Source organism: Delphinapterus leucas, chromosome 7 (assembly GCF_059928025.1).
Source record: "Delphinapterus leucas isolate spDelLeu-1000000601 "Yukka" chromosome 7, BTC_Dleu_Yukka2, whole genome shotgun sequence".
Lineage (NCBI taxonomy): Eukaryota > Metazoa > Chordata > Mammalia > Artiodactyla > Monodontidae > Delphinapterus > Delphinapterus leucas.
Genome location: NC_143135.1, coordinates 86,965,636 through 86,985,316, shown reverse-complemented (window position 1 = coordinate 86,985,316; position 19,681 = coordinate 86,965,636). Strand labels below are relative to the sequence as shown.

The 19,681-nt window shown below is 39.4% G+C and overlaps 1 pseudogene; it reads right to left on the bottom strand.

The window, feature by feature from the left end:
* Positions 1-8,984: 8,984 nt before the first annotated feature.
* LOC111168065 (mitochondrial inner membrane protease subunit 1 pseudogene) lies at positions 8,985-14,679 on the bottom strand (annotated as a pseudogene).
* Positions 14,680-19,681: the final 5,002 nt, after the last annotated feature.

The window sequence follows — 19,681 nt, the reverse complement described above, 5'->3', positions numbered from 1 at the left end:
TTGGAAGTCCTAGATGTGGCAATCAGAGAAGAAAAAGAAATAAAAGGAATCCAAACTGGAAAAGAAGTAAAACTGTCACTGTTTGCAGATGACATGATACTATACATAGAAAATCCTAAAGATGCTATCAGAAAACTACTAGAGCTCATCAATGAATTTTGTAAAGTTGCAGGATTGCAACAAAATTAATGCACAGAAATCTCTTGCAGTCCTATACACTAACAACAAAAGATCAGAAAGAGAAATTAAGGAAACAATCTCATTTACCATTGCATCAAAAAGAATAAAATACCTAGGAATAAACCTACCTAAGGAGGCAAAAGATCTGTACTCTGAAAACTATAAGATACTGATGAGAGAAACCAAAGATGACACAAACAGATGGAGAGATATACCATGTTTTTGGATTGGAAGAATCAATATTGTGAAAATGACTATACTACCCAAAGCAATCTACAGATTCAATGCAATTCCTATCAAATTATCAATGGCATTTTTCACAGAATTAGAACAAAAAAATTTGCAATTTTTATGGAAGCACAAAAGACCAAGAATAGCCAAAGCAATCTAGAGAAAGAAAAACGGAGCTGGAAGAAGCAGACTACACTACATAGCTATAGTAATCAAAACAGTATGGTACTGGTACAAAAACAGAAATATAGATCAATGGAACAGGATAGAAAGTCCAGAGATAAACCCATACACCTATGGTCACCTAATCTATGACAAGGGGGCAAGAATATAAAATGGAGAAAAGACAGCCTTTTCAGTAAGTGGTGCTGGGAAAACTGGACAGCTACATGTAAAAGAATGAAATTAGGACACTCCCTAACACCATACACAAAAATAAACTCAAAATGGATTAAAAACCTAAATGTAAGGCAAGACACTATCAAACTCTTAGGGGAAAACATAGGCAAAACACTCTATGACATAAATCACAGCAAGATTCTTTTTGACCCACCTCCTAGAGAAATGGAAATAAAAACAAAAATAAACAAATGGGACCTAACTAAACTTAAAAGCTTTTGCACAGCAAAGGAAACAATAAACAAGACTATAAGACAACCCTCAGAATGGGAGAATATATTTGCAAACCAAGCAACCAACAAGGGATTAATCTCCAAAATATACTAACAGCTCTGGCAGCTCAATATCAAGAAAATGAATAAACCAATCAAAAAATGGATAGAGTATCTAAATAGACATTTCTCCAAAGAAGACATACAGATGGTCAAGAAGCACATGAAAAGATGCTTAACATCACTAATTATTAGAGAAATGCAAATCAAAACCACAATGAGGTATCACCTTACACCAGTCAGAATGGCCATCATCAAAAAAATCCACAAACAAGAAATGCTGGAGAGAGTGTGGGGAAAAGGGAACCCTCCTACACTGTTGGTGGGAATGTAAATTGGTATAGCCACTGTAGAGAACAGTATGGAGGTTCCTTAAAAAACTAAAAATAGAACTACCATATGACACAGTAATCCCACTCCTAGGCATATAACTGGAGAAAACCATAATTCAAAAAAATACATGCATCCCATTGTTCATTGCAGCACTGTTTACAATAACCAGGACATGGAAGCAACCAAAATGTACATCAGCAGAGGAATGGATAAAGAAGATGTGGTACATATATACAATTTACTCATCCATAAAAAAAACCCCAAAATAATGCCATTTGCAGCAACATGGATGCAACTAGAGATTGTCATACTGAGTGAAGTAAGTCAGACAGACAAAGATAAATATCATATGATATTGTTTATATATGAAATATAAAAAAAGGGTTGTTGTCCGTTGTTTTTTTCTTAGGTTTTCTGAGTCATTTTGTTTTGAGTATATCTCTTAATGACAGTATAGAGTTGGATTTTGTGTTTTGACCCGATTAAGAAACTTTCCTTTTAATAGATGAGATTTCCTTTACATTTATTTTTATAACACATGTTTATTACTTTTCTTATTTCATTTCATGTTTTCTGCCTTTTCTCTGTTTCATTTATTCTCTATCTTGATATAGTGTCTGTGGTTTTTCTTTTTTCATTTTCTTAAATGTAGGTAAATATATGATTCAGTAATGTTGTGAATTAAGAACAACATTTAAGTTCACTAATGATTTCTTTGAAATCTTTAAGTACAAACTTTCTCAGGTTATTAATATGAAATAGTACATAATGACTGTCATCTATTAAGATGAAGAATTTGTCGGGGTAACATTTCTTTCCGTTTCTCAGGTTTTTGTTGGTATACTTTGGGAATTTTTCTTAGATAACTAATGAATTGTTAAAATATTATTCTTTTTAAATTTATTATCTTTTCTTTCAAGAGTTATATTTGTACCTTGCTTTATAACTTTATTTGTCCAGTCATTTAGATGTTTTTTTTTTAACATTTTCTATTGGTGTATAATTGCTTTACAATGGTGTGTTAGTTTCTGCTTTATAACAAAGTGAATCAGTTATACATATACATATATCCCCATATGTCTTCCCTCTTGCATCTCCCTACCTCCCAGCCTCCCTATGCCACCCTTCTAGCTGGTCACAAAGCACAAAGCTGATCTCCCTATGCTATGCAACTGCTTCCCACTAGCTATCTATTTTATATTTGGTAGTGTATACTTGTCCATATATAGACTACCACTCTCACACTTTGTCCCAGCCTACCCTTCCCCCTCCCTATGTCCTCAAGTCCATTCTCTAGTAGCACTGCATCTTTATTCCCATCTTGCCCCTAGGTTCTTCATGACCTTTTTTTTTTTATTTTTAGATTCCATATATATGTGTTAGCATACAGTATTTGTTTTTCTCTTTCTGACTTACTTCACTCTGTATGACAGACTTCAGGACCATCCACCTCACTACAAATAACTCAATTTCATTTCTTTTTATGGCTGAGTAATATTCCACTGTATATATGTGCCACATCTTCTTTACCCATTCATCTGTCAGTGGACACTTAGGTTGCTTCTATGTCCTGGCTCTTGTAAATAGAGCTGCAATGAACATTGTGGTATATGACTCTTTTTGAAATATGGTTTTCTCAGGCTATATGCCCAGTACTGGGATTCCTGGGTCATATGGTAGTTCTATTTGTAGTTTTTTAAGGAACCTCCATACTGTTCTCCATAGTGGCTGTACCAATTTACATACCCACCAAGAGAGTATGAGGGTTCCCTTTTCTCCACATCCTCTCCAGCATTTATTGTTTGTAGATTCTTTGATGATGGCCATTCTGACCGGTGTGAGATGATATCACATTGTAGTTTTGATTTGCATTTCTCTAATGATTAATGATGTTGAGCATTATTTTATGTGTTTTTTGGCAATCTGTATATATTCCTTCGAGAAATCTCTATTTAGGTCTTCTGCCCGTTTTTGGATTGGGTTGTTTGTTTCTTTAATATTGAGCTGCATGAGCTTCTTGTAAATTTTTGGGATTAATCCTTTGTCAGTTGCTTCATTAGCAAATATATTTTCATATTCTGAGGGTTGTCTTTTCATCTTGGTTATGGTTTCCTTTGCTGTGCAAAGGCTTTGAAGTTTCATTAGGTCCCATTTGTTTATTTTTGTTTTCATTTCCATTTCTCTAGGAGGTGCGTCAAAAAGGATCTTGCTGTGATTTATGTCATAGAGTGTTCTGCCTATGTTTTCCTCTAGAGTTTGATAGTGTCTGGCCTTAACATTCAGGTCTTTAATCCATTTTGAGTTTATTTTTGTGTATGGTGTTAGGGAGTGTTCTAATTTCATTCTTTTACATGTAGCTGTCCAGTTTTCCCAACACCACTTATTGAAGAGACTGTCTTCTCCATTGTATAATCCTGCCTCCTTTATCAAAGATAATGTGACCATATGTGCATGGGTTTATCTCTGGGCTCTCTATCCTGTCCCGTTGATCTATATTTCTGGTTTTGTGCCAATACCATACTGTCTTGATTACTGTAACTTTGTAGTACAGTCTGAAGTCAGGGAGCCTGATACCTCCAGCTCCATATTTCTTTCTCAAGATTGCTTTGGCTATTCGGGTCTTTTGTGTTTTCATATAAATTGTGAGATATTTTGTTCTAGTTCTGTGAAAAATGCCATTGGTAATTTGATAGGGATTGCATTGAATCTGTAGATTGCTTTAGGTAGAAGAGTCATTTTCACAATGTTGATTCTTCCAATCCAAGAACATGGCATATCTCTCCATCTGTTTGTATCATCTTTAATTTATTTCATCAGTGTCTTATACTTTTCTGCATACAGGTGTTTTGCCTCCTTAGGTAGGTTTACTCCTTGGCATTTTATTCTTTTTGTTGCAGGGGTAAATGGGAGTGTTTCCTTTATTTCTCTTTCAGATTTTTCATCATTAATGTATAGGAAGGCAAGAGACTGCTGTGCATTAATTTTGTATCCTGCTACTTTACCAAATTCATTGATTAGCCACAGTAGTTTTCTGGTAGCATCTTTAGGATTCTCAATGTATAGTATCATGTCATCTGCAAACAGTGACAGTTTTACTTCTTCTTTTCCAATTTGGATTCCTTTTATTTCTTTTTCTTCTCTGATTGCTGTGGCTAAAACTTCCAAAACTATATTGAATAATAGTGGTGAGAGTGGATAACTTTGTCTTGTTCCTGATCTTAGAACAAATGGTTTCAGAATTCACCATTGAGAATGATGTTGGCTGGGTTTTTTGTCATATATGGCCTTAATTATGTTTAGGTAAGTTCGCTCTATGCCTACTTTCTGGAGGGTTTTTGTCATAAATGGGTGCTCTGTGCTTCCTGGACTTGATTAACTATTTCCTTTCCCACATTAGGGAAGTTTTCAACTATAATCTCTTGAAATATTTTCTCAGTCCCTTTCTTTTTGTTTTCTTCTTCTGGAACCCCTATAATTCGAATGTTGGTGTGTTTAATATTGTCCCAGAGGTCTGTGAGACTGTCCTCAATTCATTTCGTTCTTTTTTTTTTATTATGCTCTGCAGTAGTTATGTCCACCACTTTATCTTCCAGGTCACTTATCCGTTCTTCTGCCTCAGTTATTCTGCTATTGATCCCTTCTAGAGAATTTTTAATTTCATGTATTGTGTTGTTCTTAATTGTTTGTTTGCCCTTTACTTCTTCTAGGTCCTTGTTAAACATTTCTTTTATTTTCTCCATTCTATTTCCAAGATTTTGGATCATCTTTACTATTATTATTCTGAATTTTTTTTCAGGTAGACTGCCTATTTCCTCTTCATTTGTTAGGTCTGGTGGGTTTTTACCTTGCTCCTTCATCAGCTGTGTGTTTCTTTGTCTTCTCATTTTGCTTAACTTACTGTGTTTGGGGTCTCCTTCTCACAGGCTGCAGGTTCGTAGTTCCCGTTGTTTTTTGTTGTCTGCCCCCAGTGGCTAAGTTTGGTTCAGTGGGTTGTGTAGGCTTCCTGGTGGAGGGGACTAGTGTCTGTGTTCTGGTGGATGAGGCTGTATCCTGTCTTTCTGGTGGGCAGGTCCACGTCTGCCGGTGTGTTTTGGGGTGTTTGTGACCTTATTATGAGTTTAGACAGCCTCTCTGCTAATGGGTGGGGTTGTGTTCCAGTCTTGCTAGTTGTTTGTCATAGGGTGTCCAGCACTGTAGCTTGCTTGTCGTTGAGTGGAGCTGGGTCTTGACGTTGAGATGGAGATCTCTGGGATTTTTTGCCATTGGATATTACGTGGAGCTGGGAGGTCTCTGGTGGACCAATGTCCTGAACTTGGCTCTCCCATCTCAGAGGCACAGCCCTGATGCCTGGTTGGAGCACCAACAACCTGTCATCTACACGGCTCAGCATAAAAGGGAGAAAGAAAGAAAGAAAGAAAGAAAGAAAGAAAGAAAGAAAGAAAGAAAGAAAGAAAGAAAGAAAGAAAGAAGGAAGATAAAATAAACTAAAATAAAAACATTATTAAAATAAAGAACAAAAACTAATTATTTAAAAAATATTTTAAGTAGTTAAAAATAAGAAATAAGAGGCCAACCAAACCAAAAAAGAAACCCACCAATGATAACAAGCGCTAAAGAGTATACTAAAACAACAACAACAACAACAAAAAAACGGACAGATAGAACCCTAGGACAAATGGTAAAAGTAAAGCTACACAGACAAAATCACACACAGAAGCATACACATACACGCTCACAAAAAGGGAAAAATGGGAAAAAAAAAATATATCCTTGCCCCCAAAGTCCACCTCCTCAATATGGGATGATTCGTTGTCTATTCAAGTATTCCACAGATGCAGGGTACATCAGGTTGACTGTGGGGATTTAATCTGCTGCTCCTGAGGCTTCTGGGAGATATTTCCCTTTCTCTTGTTTGTTGACACAGCTCCTGGGATTCAGCTTTGGATTTGGTCTTGCCTCTGCATGTATGTCGCCTGAGGCCATGTGTTATTCGCTCAGACAGGACGGGGTTAAAGGAGCAGCTGATTCGTGGGCTCTGGCTCAGTCAGGCCAGGGGGAGGGAGGGGTACGGAATGCGGGGCGAGCCTGTCGCTGCAGACCGGTGGGACGTTGCAGCAGCCTGAGGCGTGCCGTGTGTTCTCCCGGGGAAGTTGTCCCTGGATCACGGGACTCTGGCAGTGGCGGGCTGCACAGGCTCCCGGGAGGGGAGGTGTGAATAGTGACCTGTGCTCACACACAGTCTTGGTGGCGGCAGCAGCAGCCTTGGCGTCTCAAGCCCGTCTCTGGGGTCCGCGCTGTTAGCCGCAGCTCGCGCCCTTCTCTGGAGCTCCTTTAAGCAGCGCTCTTAATCCTCTTTCCTCCCGCACCAGGAAACAAAGAGGCAAGAAAAAGTCTCTTGCCTCTTCGGCAACTCCAGACATTTTCCCGGACTCTCTCCCGGCTAGCCGTGGAGCACTAGCCCCATTCAGGCTGTGTTCACACAGCCAACCCCAGTCCTCTCCCAGGGATCCGACCTCCGAAGCCCGAGCCTCAGCTCACAGCCCCCGCCCGCCCCGCTGGGTGAGCAGACAAGCCTCTCGGGCTGGTGAGTGCTGGTCGGTACCAATCCTCTGCAGGAATCTCTCCGCTTTGCCCTTTGCAGCCCTGTTGCTGTGCTCTCCTCCACGGCTCCGAAGCTTCCCCGCTCCGCCAGCCGCAGTCTCCGCCCGTGAAGGGGCTTCCTAATGTGTGGAAACTTTTCTTCCTTCACAGCTCCCTCCCACTGGTGCAGGTCCCGTCCCTATTCTTTGTCTCTGTTTTTTCTTTTTTCTTTTGCCCTACCCAGGTACGTGGAGACTTTCTTGCCTTTTCGGAGGTCTGAGGTCTTCTGCCAACGTTCAGTAGGTGTTCTGTAGGAGTTGTTCCACGTGTAGATGTTATTTCTGATGTATTTGTGGGGAGGAAGGTGATCTCCGCGTCTTACTCTTCCGCCATCTTGAAGCTCCTCCTCCTGGTTGTGTTTTAGTTCATGTCTCTGGGCCTTTCATACCAGTGAATCTCCATCTGTTACTTCTTTATTTGCATCTCCTCTTGACCACTAGTACATAATCTCAAGTCATTTTTCTGAGTAGAGTATATGGGTTGTACACCTGAAGATTTGCATATTTGATTTTCCTGTTATCTCTATATGAAAGGACACTTTACTGAGTTATAGAACTCAGTATTATGTTCTATACTGTGTTATGTTCATTACTGACTCAGTGTTATAGCTATTTCCCTTAAAAATTAATGATTCCCTTTTTTTTGGCATTCAATATTGCAAAGAAGCTGTCTGACTCCAGTCTGTTTTTTAAAATAATTTTTCCTCATAGATAACCTGGAGGACTGGATGTTGTTGGATAATGTTACCAATTCAATCATTCAGTAGCCTGAATAGGGTAGGGAGGGAACGGGGTCACATGTGGGTCAGGAAGGGGGGAAATTTATGTTTGTCTCAGAAGTTGTGTTTCCACTCTTTGCTGAAATTACTGTACCTGAGGCCAGATATTTTACATTTGGCATTTTGTTTAGCCCGACCACTAACTCCAAGTACACAAGGTGGGTATAGCTTTCTCTAGGATCTTCCCCAGAGATTTTACCCTCCAGACTGGGAGAGTGACTTGTCATTTTGGAGGGCTGTCCCTCTACAATGTTCCCAATTATTTCTATTGTAATTTGGGAATGCATTTTAATGTATCGGGAGGAAATGGCCAGGAAGGTAAAATTTTGGACGAGAGAAAGCTTGGAGCGAGCTTCATGGGCCTCCCTGCTCCATATACGCTGCAGTTAGAGCCCGTACAAATGTGCCTTCACAAGGAGTGACCTTCATCTTTCTCCACCATCCTTCCTGCTCTGTCAGAGTGGGATTGAGGGTCCTGCCTCCTTCCCCATTTCAGGAAATGTTTCTCCAGGTCAAAATGCGTCCACTCTGCTATCTAGAACCCAGGCGCAGCAAGCTGAGTTGCTGCACAGTTTTCTGCTCTACCCAGGGCTTGCTTTTCCCACCTGCCCCAGCCTCTGAATCCACAGATCCATCCATTGCTGCACTCACCTCTTGCCCTCATCCCTCATTATTAGGGATTGCTGGTGAAACTTGTCAAGATTTGCTTTACTCTCTTCCTGTAACCCTGTACTTCCAGGGAAAACTGAATTGTTTTTTAGTGAGATCTTCTGATCCTGTTTATCCTTTTACCTTATAGGTCAGATAATCTTCCTTGTTCGTTGACAACATGCCTTACTTTCAGTACTGAGGAATTTTTTCCTATATTTTACTTTTATGATTTTGTCTGTGTCTGGGAAGAGATTTGAAACTAGTTGTTCCACTGTTACCTTCCCTAGAATTTAAAAGATTAAGAAGAATTTTTACATAAATTGCAGTTCATCTCCTTCTTAAGAATAAGAAAGATTTCTTTTCAAATTCTTCTCAGCATGTGGCTTAGCGCATTCATTTTCAATTGATTTATATTAGCTTTCTTTAGACTTGCCCCCCCCCCCCAATTTGGGAGTACTTGGTTTTATTTTTTTGAATAGTATTTTATTGGTAAGTATATGATTTCAGTGACAATAATAAATTCACTTGAACAGGAGACAATAAGCAAGTCAAAGAATAAATACTTGCTAATCATTGTAAAATCTGTGTCCATTACGGCCTTCAGGTAGAAATCCAAATCACTCAGAGGCCAAATCTTAAAGAAGACACATCCTCTTATTAGTCTACATGGAATAGGTCCAAAGTACTTGCAATCTGTAGAATTGTGTAGATTACCACCTTCTAACCAAACATGATCCATTGGCACATAATTATAGCTTTTAAAGAAACCTGATGGACTATTGCTGAGGATTTTGTCTCCTTTCAAACCAATTACTCTTTTACACATATTTGATTTTGGATCACTTGGGCTTTTTGCAATCACAGTGTCACCTTTTTGGATGTTATAAAAATGTCAATTAAGATTATCTGCAAATTTGCAAATATTTTAACATCTGAATTTTGAATTGTGGGCTCCATTGATAGTCCAGAATACATGACAGCACCACCAACATGTTCAAAAACACAATGAGCTACACAGTTATACTGAACAGTATAGCCAACAGTTGAAGGGTTTTTCCCAGAAGACCATGAAGCAGAGACTTCATGTAGATTCTGCCACCATTGGCCATAACTCTATTCTGCAATACATTCAATTTTTCAAGTAGTTGCAGGGCTTCTAAAAATAAACATCTAAAGCATGTCTCAAAACATATATGGGTGATGTGTATTTTCAGGATTTCTCTGGCCCCAAAGAAACCCAGGAGGCTCTCATCCAGGACTCAGGTGGTCCTTTCTCAGGAGGCTGGTCCTCCACAATGCTCTAACCATGATAGCTCTGAAGAGGTTAGTTGTGTGCCTGAGGGAAAGGAGAGAGATTGCAGTGAGTAGGCATGTTTGCAGCCACGCTTCTCCCTGGGCCACTTGTTGGGGCTGATGGATGGCAGAACCATCAATAAAGTGCTTGGCCTCACTCCCCTCCATACTCTCAGGGTTCCAGGCCACACCTCCTACTCATTTACAGACACAATTTGTTTTGTAGATGATCTCTGGCAAAATTTTATCTCCCTGGCTTCCCTGTTGAGATTGCTATTGGGTATGTTCCCCCATCCATCAGGTAATTAATATCCAAAAAGGGAAACAAATCTGAAATACAATTGGGAAGATATATCTACTGCAAATAATAATATAATACAAAAGCAAATATAAAAGATTTTTGGATTATCTTTGCTGCTGTACCTCATTGTTAGCGTAGATGATGTGTTAGCTCTAACAGTGTTGACTTGTGCATTATTCTATAATTCTTCGCCCCTATTTCTGAAGTAAATTCCTTACTGAAATGATTTCATGTACCAGTAGTAACATTTCAGCTGCTTTCAACACGGCACCTTAGCTGTCTTTCTGAGTGTTATCTTTTAACCATTCCTACCAAATGAAATTTAGATTCTTAATGTTATTATATTTACATCATTTTAAAACTTTTTTCTATAAAATGTATGCATTCTAAATTATTTTGTAAGGAATTAGGAGTGGGGTCCTAGTTTAGAACATTTCTATTTCTTTCTGACATTTAGTAAGCTGTTACAGAAAACTGATGAGGGTAGCTTACTGTCTTCAAGTTACATCAGTTATTTAGTGAATTGAATGAGAATACATTAAGCTTAATTTTAGAATGTTCCTTCTTATAAATGTATCATGTACGTCATAGAGACTTACCAGTCCCACTAATATGGGAAGTCAGATATCACTCCCTTTGCGGGGTCAGGTTTAATTGAATCTTTGAGAGGGAAGTAGGGGACCACTAAAGAAAACTCCAAGTGATTCATGTAGCAGTATTTATAAACCTCTGAGTCAGTAATGATTCAGCACTGAAGCACAGCTCTGAGGATGCTGCTTGGTTAAAGAGACAGTGGTGTGAAATTAAAGCTGAGACCACTTGTAGTTCTTATTTGTGGATATGTGGCATTACGAGCAGGCAAAACATTTGGCCCAAGACCCTTTTCACTCCAGGTTCATCTGTGTAATTCTTTACGAACTTGAGAAGCAAATTTAAACTCTTCCTCCCAGTTGCTTTTTGAAAAATAATACAAACAGAAAAAAAGTTATCTTGTGTAAGTTTATTTGAAAGTAAAATTTGGGTCTAATTATATTAAAAAATACTACTAGCATTTCTTGAATACTTTATACCAACTGTATTACAACTATGCTGTTTGTCTTATAATACCCATTTTACAAATGATAAAACTGAGGCTTAGAGATGTTAAAAGCTTGCTGAAAGTAATATAGCTAATAAAAAATTTTCAGTCAAGATTCAAACTCAGATACTTGCTGTCAGACAGACCAAAGTTCCCTATACTATGCTGTCTCCTGTGCAGGAAAGAAGTGAAGCACCATGTCAAATGAGCCAAACTGCCAAATTCAACCTGGGTTAAAAGTAAACTTCCTAAAATTTTAATCACTGAATAATGGAGAGAACATCAGGAATCATTTTGAAATTTTGGAAGGTAAGAGCATGATGTAAATGAAGGCAACACTTCTCTGTCTTTGGTTTGATCGGTAAAATTATGACCTTCAATTTTCACTGTTTTTTCTTTTGAATTTTAAAGACAGATTCAGGGCAAGTTTGTCATATTTGTGATGATTGCTATGAGTGTATCTGAGAATTTTTCTTTTAGAATGACATTGGATTATGATGAGTTTACCCAGTAGAATATGTGGGGGACCAAACTTATGACATCAGTTGGCAATGTGGGGACAGATCCATCAGGTTCAGCAATGCTTGGCACTGCAGTGTGTTCTTCCAGCCTCCCAGGACTGGATTCTGTATTATGTAGCCCCCATCCCTCCAGGTGAAATCTGGTTCCTTGAATGACTGGACCATTTCCATTGCTGGTCAAGATGCATTTGCAGAGTGAGAGGTGATGGCAGAAATGTATACTTTCAGCATGGATAGTTCTTAGTAGTATGGGGGTGGGGAGGCTTCCCTGGAGGTCCTGTGGTTAAGACTCCGTGCTTCCACTGCAAAGGGCACGGGGTCGATCCCTGTTTGGGGAACTAAGATCCCGCATGCCCTGCAGCGTGGCCACACACCCACACCCACACAAAGTACAGAGAGGAAGCCATAGAGAACAGAGGTCCCCACACATTTGAATTCACAGAGTTATACATCTTACATTCATCATACATTAAATTATTTGTGGGGGGGGTTCATAGGGTCGTCAACGTTTTATTTTTCAAGTAAGAATATTAAAAAAAACTCTGCCATCTGCTATCATTTCATAAGAGAAAGACTAAGCTATAAAGAGGAAGGACATAGTATCAGGATAAAGAAAAATTGTCTAAATGGAATAGATTTAGCTTCACTAAAAACTCACTTTATTGTATAAATGGAATAGATTTAGCTTCACTAAAAACTCACTTTATTGTATTAATCTTTTTTAAGATTAATTAATTAATTTATTTTTGGCTGCGTTGGGTCTTCATTGCTGTGCATGGGCTTTCTCTAGTTGCAGCGAGTGGGGGCTACTCTTTGTTGCAGGGCAGGGGATTCTCATTGCGGTGGCTTCTCTTGTTGTGGAGCACGGGCTCTAGGCACTTCAGTAGTTGTGGTTCATGGGCTCTAGAGCACAGGCTCAGTAGTTGTGGTGCATGGGCTTAGTTGCTCCGTGGCATGTGGGATCTTCCCAGACCAGGGATCGAACCTGTGTCCTCTGCATTGACAGGAGGATTCTTAACCGCTGTGCCACCAGGGAAGTCCTTGTATTAATCTTAATACAATAATTTTTCCTCAGCCTGATGGAAATTAAGTCATGGGTCAGAACTGCCTATGGACCATTGCCAGACAACCCCAAAATGTGGAGCATTTGGAAGCCACATGAGTCCTAGAACTCTGGCTCACTCACCAGACCTGAGGGAAATCTTGGGGAAAAAAGTGCCCTAAATAAAGAAGCCCAGAACAGGGTCTTATACATACTGTGTACTCAAAAACTCTTTTGTTGTTGAAACTGAAGAGGGATGAATGTTTGCCAAGTGTCAGGATTGAATCTAGGGAGTGGCTAGCAGAGGACAGAGAGGACTCTGGTCTCCCTTCAGGACACCCACCCCTTTTACCCCACTGGGGTAACACATTAGGGGTGAGGATGCAGTGTGAGGCTGAGATGGTCCTGGTGGAGGACCAGGGTGGAAGGATGGCCTGAGGCCGTGCTGCACCAGTAGGGATGGAACATATCCTCAGAGGGGCCCCAGGGGCCCTCCATTCTGCTCTCTGCCTGGTGGGCCCTGTGATGCTTCTTGCTGGGTTCACTTTGGCCTAAGGGAGAGTGTACAGTGTGGTAAGGGGATCACCAGCTTTCAAAACAAGACCCTTGTTGGAATCTTTATAAGTAAACTTAATACCTACAGGCACCCTTCCTCTAAGAATAACTGCACCTGAGGGGATCTACCAAAGCATAAACATGGCCACCTACACTAAACACAGGAACAAAAATATAAAAGTGATATAATAAAATTAATTATTAAAATAACCTAGTATAAAGTTAAGGTTTATGTATCATTTTTAAAGAAGATTTCTAGTGGTGTTTGCCTCATATATTTAGCTTTTTAGATATTTGGTACCTACAGATTTGTGACTGTTACATCCTTTTAATAAATGGTGCCTTTATGTTTTATAACCTTCCTCTTGCCCTGATTAATGCTTTTAATCTTAAATGCTGCTTTGCTAATTATAATTGTATGCTGCTTTTCCTCCTTTCCTTTTCTAAAAAAAATGTATTTTCCTGATATCTGTTTGCCTACTTCTTTCTTTCCAACATTAAAAAAAACTTTTGTTTCCAGTGTGTTTTGAAAATAGACACATCTACTTTTTAAAAAATCCAATCTGACAGTCTTTGTCTTTGAAAGATGAATCCAATCCGTTCACATTTAACTGAAAACAGATATTTTTGATTTTATTTCTTTCATTTTACCTCATGCATATTATTTATATTATGTTGTTTTTCCTTCCCCCACCCCTTAGTTTTGGTGGGTTGATCAAAGTACTATTAATTGTCTATCTTTTCCTTATTAAATTTAGAGGTTCTATCACATTTCCCCACTCTTCTAGGTATTAATCTCCCATTTTGTTTATTTCTATTGAACCACTTCTTTCTCTGCTATCAATATGAAAATAAGGTACCGATCATATCTCTCCATGGAAGTGTTTTATTTTCTCTCTTTCACCTTTATAATGTTTTCATTTCCCTACTTGTTTCTCAGGTGAAACCTTAAGAAAACTTCCACTTCCCTTCTCTACTTGCTCCTTCCTCCCTTCCCAAGGATTTATGAGATCATTTAATACTTTTAGACTTTTTTAGGTTTTCCTCTGTAGGTTGTTTCTTCTCTTTATATGATCATTGTTTAGCACTTATATTACAAATTCCCAGACATCCTACCATTTTCAATTTAGGTTTAAGTGGAAAATTAAGTATATCTAAGTGGAAAACTGTACACACACACACATATGCAGAGAGACAGAGACTTATGTTCATGCTATTTCATCACCTCTTTGTGCCCTACTGGGGACTCTGTTTTGATTATCTTGTTGTCTTGGCATGCTTCATGAAGCATTACCTTAGATGGAATATGTGCGTGATGTAAGTCCTGGATTCCCGCATATTTGCCACTCCCTCTCTCACGCTGACAGCTGGCTTTCTCAGTGGGGATAGGATTTGGGGTTGGCATCCTCCTCCCTCAGTGCTCTATGGGGGTAATTCTTGTGTCTAGTGCCTCAGTCCTATTTGTGTTGGCCCTTTCCTTTGTATGTAACACAGTTTTTATGTGTGACAGCCTATACATTTTCTTTATGCTTGAATTTAGGAATTCTGCCTGGATATGCCCAACTGGGTTTTAAAAAATTTTTTTCCTCATCAATTATGCCTGGAACTCAATGAACACTTTAAATTTGTAGACTTGAGTCTTTCTTCAAAAAAGGGAAAATTTCTTCTGTTATTTCCTTAATTAATGCATTCCTACATCTGTTCCCTTTCCCTCCCTTGGAAATTTCATTATTCACATGTTGGGTCTATGCATCTGTCCTCCAAGCCCTTTTTAAACATTTCTCTTATGATTTCCATCTCTTTGTGTTTTTACTTTCTGTGTTGAGATATGTTTTGCTTGATCATACAGGTCCAAATTCAATCTCCAACAGAAAATAGAAGCTCCTTCTATTCCATCTGTGGAATTTGTAAAGTTAAAAAAGAAAACAAAACAAGAAAAAACTCTTTGAATTCCAGAGTCTGTTTTTTTTTTCCTCTTCATATATTAGAAGTGAATTTCTTTGAGCACCATTGTTATTATCATTTTTAAAATCTCATTCAAAAATTAAAGCTATCATTTTTCTTCTCCAGCATTTCTGGTATATAAGGAGCTGCCAGTTTTAGGCATTCTGCTTGTTTTCCTCTCTCTGGTTGCTGGGTGCTGTAGGTGCTATTGTTATTTTCTTTTTCCTATGCATGACTCCATTCACCCCTGGGATATTAGTTGGGCAGTTAAGGAGGCTCTTGAATGATAGTAAGGCCAGGTAGAGGCAGTAATCTGTGCTCCATCGAACTGGTGATGGACCTCCCGGCAAGCAGTCAGCCCTTGCTCATGGAAAGTTCAGTGCGTATGTTGCTGCTCAGGAGGTTCTCCTGGACAACTCTGCTCTAAGCAGTGACTCGGGGATTCATGTGCCTTCTATCTAGTGGATCTTCAATCACCTGAGACCTTTTCAGGATCTTCTGTGGGATCTAGTAAATACAGTAAATTCTGTACATTTTAGAAAGTGATGAGTGCTATTAAAATAGAGCAGGATAAGGAGTGTGTATGGATGTATTGGGAATATGTATGGGGGCATAATAATGTTTAAATAGGAATGATCAGTGTGGGCTTTATTAGGAAGTTGACATTTGCGAAAAACGTCAGAGTGTTGACACATGAGGATAACCAGAGCGAGAGCATCCGAGGCCAAGGAGACAGCCAGTGCAAAGGCACTAAAGTGAGAGCAAGTCTGGAGTCCTTGGGGAGCAGCTGGTGTGGGGGGAGTGCAGTAGGATGAATATGGAGACTATTAAGAGATGGGGTTAGGGAGGTAATGGAGGGCCTGATCAGTTAAGAGGTTACTGCAATAATCCAGTAAGAGTTGGTTGTGGCTGGCTCTGTGGTGGTGGCAGTGGGGGCTGGGAGGAGGGAGTGTAGTGTAAAACAGTCAGACTTAAAATATGACTTGCCGGTAAAGCCAAAAGGAGTTCCTGACTGATTTGAAGGGCAGTGTGAAGTAAAGAAAGGGATTAAGGAATTTATTTATTTAAGCAACATTTATGTAGCACTTACTATGTATAGGCATTTGACAAATACTAACTCATTTAATCCTCATACCACCCTTAAGGGATATTATTATCTCATTTTTAAGATTAGGAAACAGAAGCACAAAGGAGTTAATAAAGTAATTTGCCCAAGGCCACACAGCTAGTGACATATATTGGATTTGAACCCAGGCAGGCTAGCTCCAGAGTCTATAATCTTAACCATCACTATTCTGCCCTTCTTGTGGGGATTCTGACAGTTCCTGAGAATGTCAATTCCAACTGGACCTTAAGCCACTAGGGAAATAATCACAGAATGGGTCTCTGCATCCACTGTGTCCATGAAAGACTTAGGCCAAAATTACATTTATCACCTGACTTCCATAGGTCCCCATTTGGTCTTGTAGGCCACAGTAGCATTTTGGGTTCTTAGGAATGAGTGTCAACTCAGAGCCAGTCTTCAGTAATCCCAGAAAAGTTTGGGTATTTCCATTTCCATGGTGCACAGTCACCCTGGTAAATTACCACATTCCCTTTGGGGAAGACTGAAAGGAAGATTTGTGGTACTTGTGGCACTGGGTCCTTCTTCAAAGGGATCTGTGACATTTTAGTAGGACCTCTCTTGGGAAAAGAAAAAAAAACCTCTTACTTTAAGGAAATTAGACACAAATTCTGAGATTTTGGGCTTGAACAAGTGGAAGGACGGATGCTATTTACTGAGATGGGAAAGATTATGGGTGATCCAAATTTGATGGTGGCAAGGAGATCATGAGTTTGGCTTGGGACATATTAATTTTGAGATATGTTTTAGACATCCAAATAGAGTTGCTGAGTAGATGGTTGGATGGATAAGAAAAGGTTTCAGAGGAGAGGTCCAGCATGGAAGTATAAATCTGGCAGTCATTAACATAGAGATGGTATTTAACGCCATGAGGTCTTAAGTGAGAGTGTGGAGAAAAGAGAGAGGTTCAAGAACCAAGCACTGGGCTTGGAGAAGAGGATAAACCAGTAAGGGAGGCAGCCAATGTGTGTCCATGGATTGCAAGTGAAGGAAGTATTTCCAAGAAATTGAATGCTATCAATTGTATCAGATGTTGCTGATAATGCCAAGAGGGATGACTGAGCATTGACCGTTGGATTCAGCAACATGGAGTTCATTAATGAGCTTTTGGGGAGTAGTGGTGGAAAAGCCTAATTAGAGTGTGGTAACAAAATTGGAGGAATAAATAGTGAGTAGTGAATAGTCAAATCTTTCAAGAAGTTTTTCTAAAAAGGAGAACAGAGAAATGGGCAGCAGCTGAAGAGGGAAGTACAGTCCAGAGAGGACATTTTTATAAGATGAAAAAGAAAAAACATGTTTACATGTGTTGGAAATGATCCAACAAATAGACAAGGAAAAAATGATGATATAGGACAGAGGAGAGGACTTTCCTGGAGTGATGCATTTGAATGGGTCCAAGGCTGTTTAATTACAAATGTGAATCAAAGCATAAGCTCTAAACCACAGAGATTTACTCTAATTCCCCACTCTTCTTTTTTTCCCCTGCTAAGTCCACATTGTCAAATCTTTGTAAGAGTCATGTGTTCTTATGAACCACTATGGAGAGGAACCTCCATTCTTAGACTTATGTTTACATCAATGCAGACCCACTTGATACTCGAAACTTCACAGTATGCACTCTGAGAATGCCATTTACCATGACTTCAGACAGAAGGAGGTGGCTAGGAGGGGGCAATCACTGAATTTTAAGACCTAGGGAATATTTGGTTCCATTTCTCATAGCACGCTGCTCACGTCCTCCACCTTCATATATATTAATCTTGCCTCTGAATATGCGCATGGTGTTTCACTGGGAGAGACCACAGTTTCTATCTTCCATTTAAAGCACCACTATAGAGCGTTAGGCCAGCTGTCCCCTGATCTTCACTGTGGTCATCTGCCTTTTAGCATCCTTGATGTTCATTCATTTTCTATTGTTTCTATCACATTATCTATTAATCTACTTTAACTAAATATTACATTGTTAACAATTGTTTAATCCTCTAGTTATTCCACTTAGAAATCAAGACCCTGTCAGGTAGCTTTTACCTTAAGAAAATTAAACATTGGAAACCTTTAAACACAAATAATTACAAGGTTTAGTTCTCTTTTTCCTTTTATTTTTTCCAAAACAAACATTTCTTTTTCAGTATTATCTGTAATATCATGCAGAAGTAGATTCCTGGTGGACATAAAGTTGAAGTATTCCAACTGTGGCATGATAGTACCATTGTCTGAGGCTTCATGAAAGACAAAGACTATTAGATTCTGAAAAATCATCTCCCACTGGCTCTTGTCTGCTGTTATTCTGATTATTCAATCTCTCTGTGAATCTAATTCTTAATTTAGGAGCTTCTAAATTCAAACCATGGTGCATTTTGTGCATCCGGCTGAAGTCACTGTGGGCAGCAACACCACTGTGCCCAACCGAGAACCGTTTGAGGGAAGTGAGGACACGGTCACATGGGTCCCTCGTGCTTGCTGTCTGCTTGCCGAGATGCCAGGCTCCTCCTCCAGGTGATGCCCTTGTTGAGGAGGCTTTGTGTCTTCTTCACCTCCTTCTCTGCAGTGCCCAGCACAGTGTCTGCCTAGATATAGAGGCATCCAAGAAATATTTGTCAAATGAATAAATACATCATGCAATTAATAAACTATATAACCTGGTTGTCAATTTCTGCCTGAAAGTAGCTTGCAGTTGAGAAGATGGAAAGGTAATATATTAAGTTTTCAGCTTCACTGTAAATAAATTCTATTGCTCATCCACTCCAATTCCACTCTCAACACTTTTACTCAAATGATCTTTTTTTGAATGTTTAGTGAAAAGCTTCTAGCAGAGACTGTAATCATTTTCTACTCTCTACCAGGACCTGCTTTCTGTGAGTGTGGACTGCTGCCCCTCACTTCAAAGCCTTTGTAGACACCCACCCCTCTGCCTGGGATGTCCTTCCTCTACTCGTCCACCTGACAAACTCCTGGGCAGAGAGGCGGAGAGTATTAGCATAAGAAGCTATTGTTGCAACCGGAGGGGTTGGTTTAACCAAAAGTCTTGGTAGGTGGTTTTGATTTCACCTATCTCTTGTGTGATTAGATACAATTCTTAACTTCCTAGATCTCAGCTATTTCCTTTGTAAAATGTGGGTAAAGCTGATCTCGATGGACTAGTGTGAAGATTTAGTGAGATATTATATAAACATGGCACAGTTATAAGCCTTTAGTTAGTGCTCAGTAACGATAGCTGCTATCACCACCACCAGCAGCACCACCAGAACTACCACCACCAGAACCACCATTTTCACCATCATCATTGTCATCCTTCAACAGTCAGTTCATAGATGCTCTCCTCTGTGAAAGCCTCCTAGAC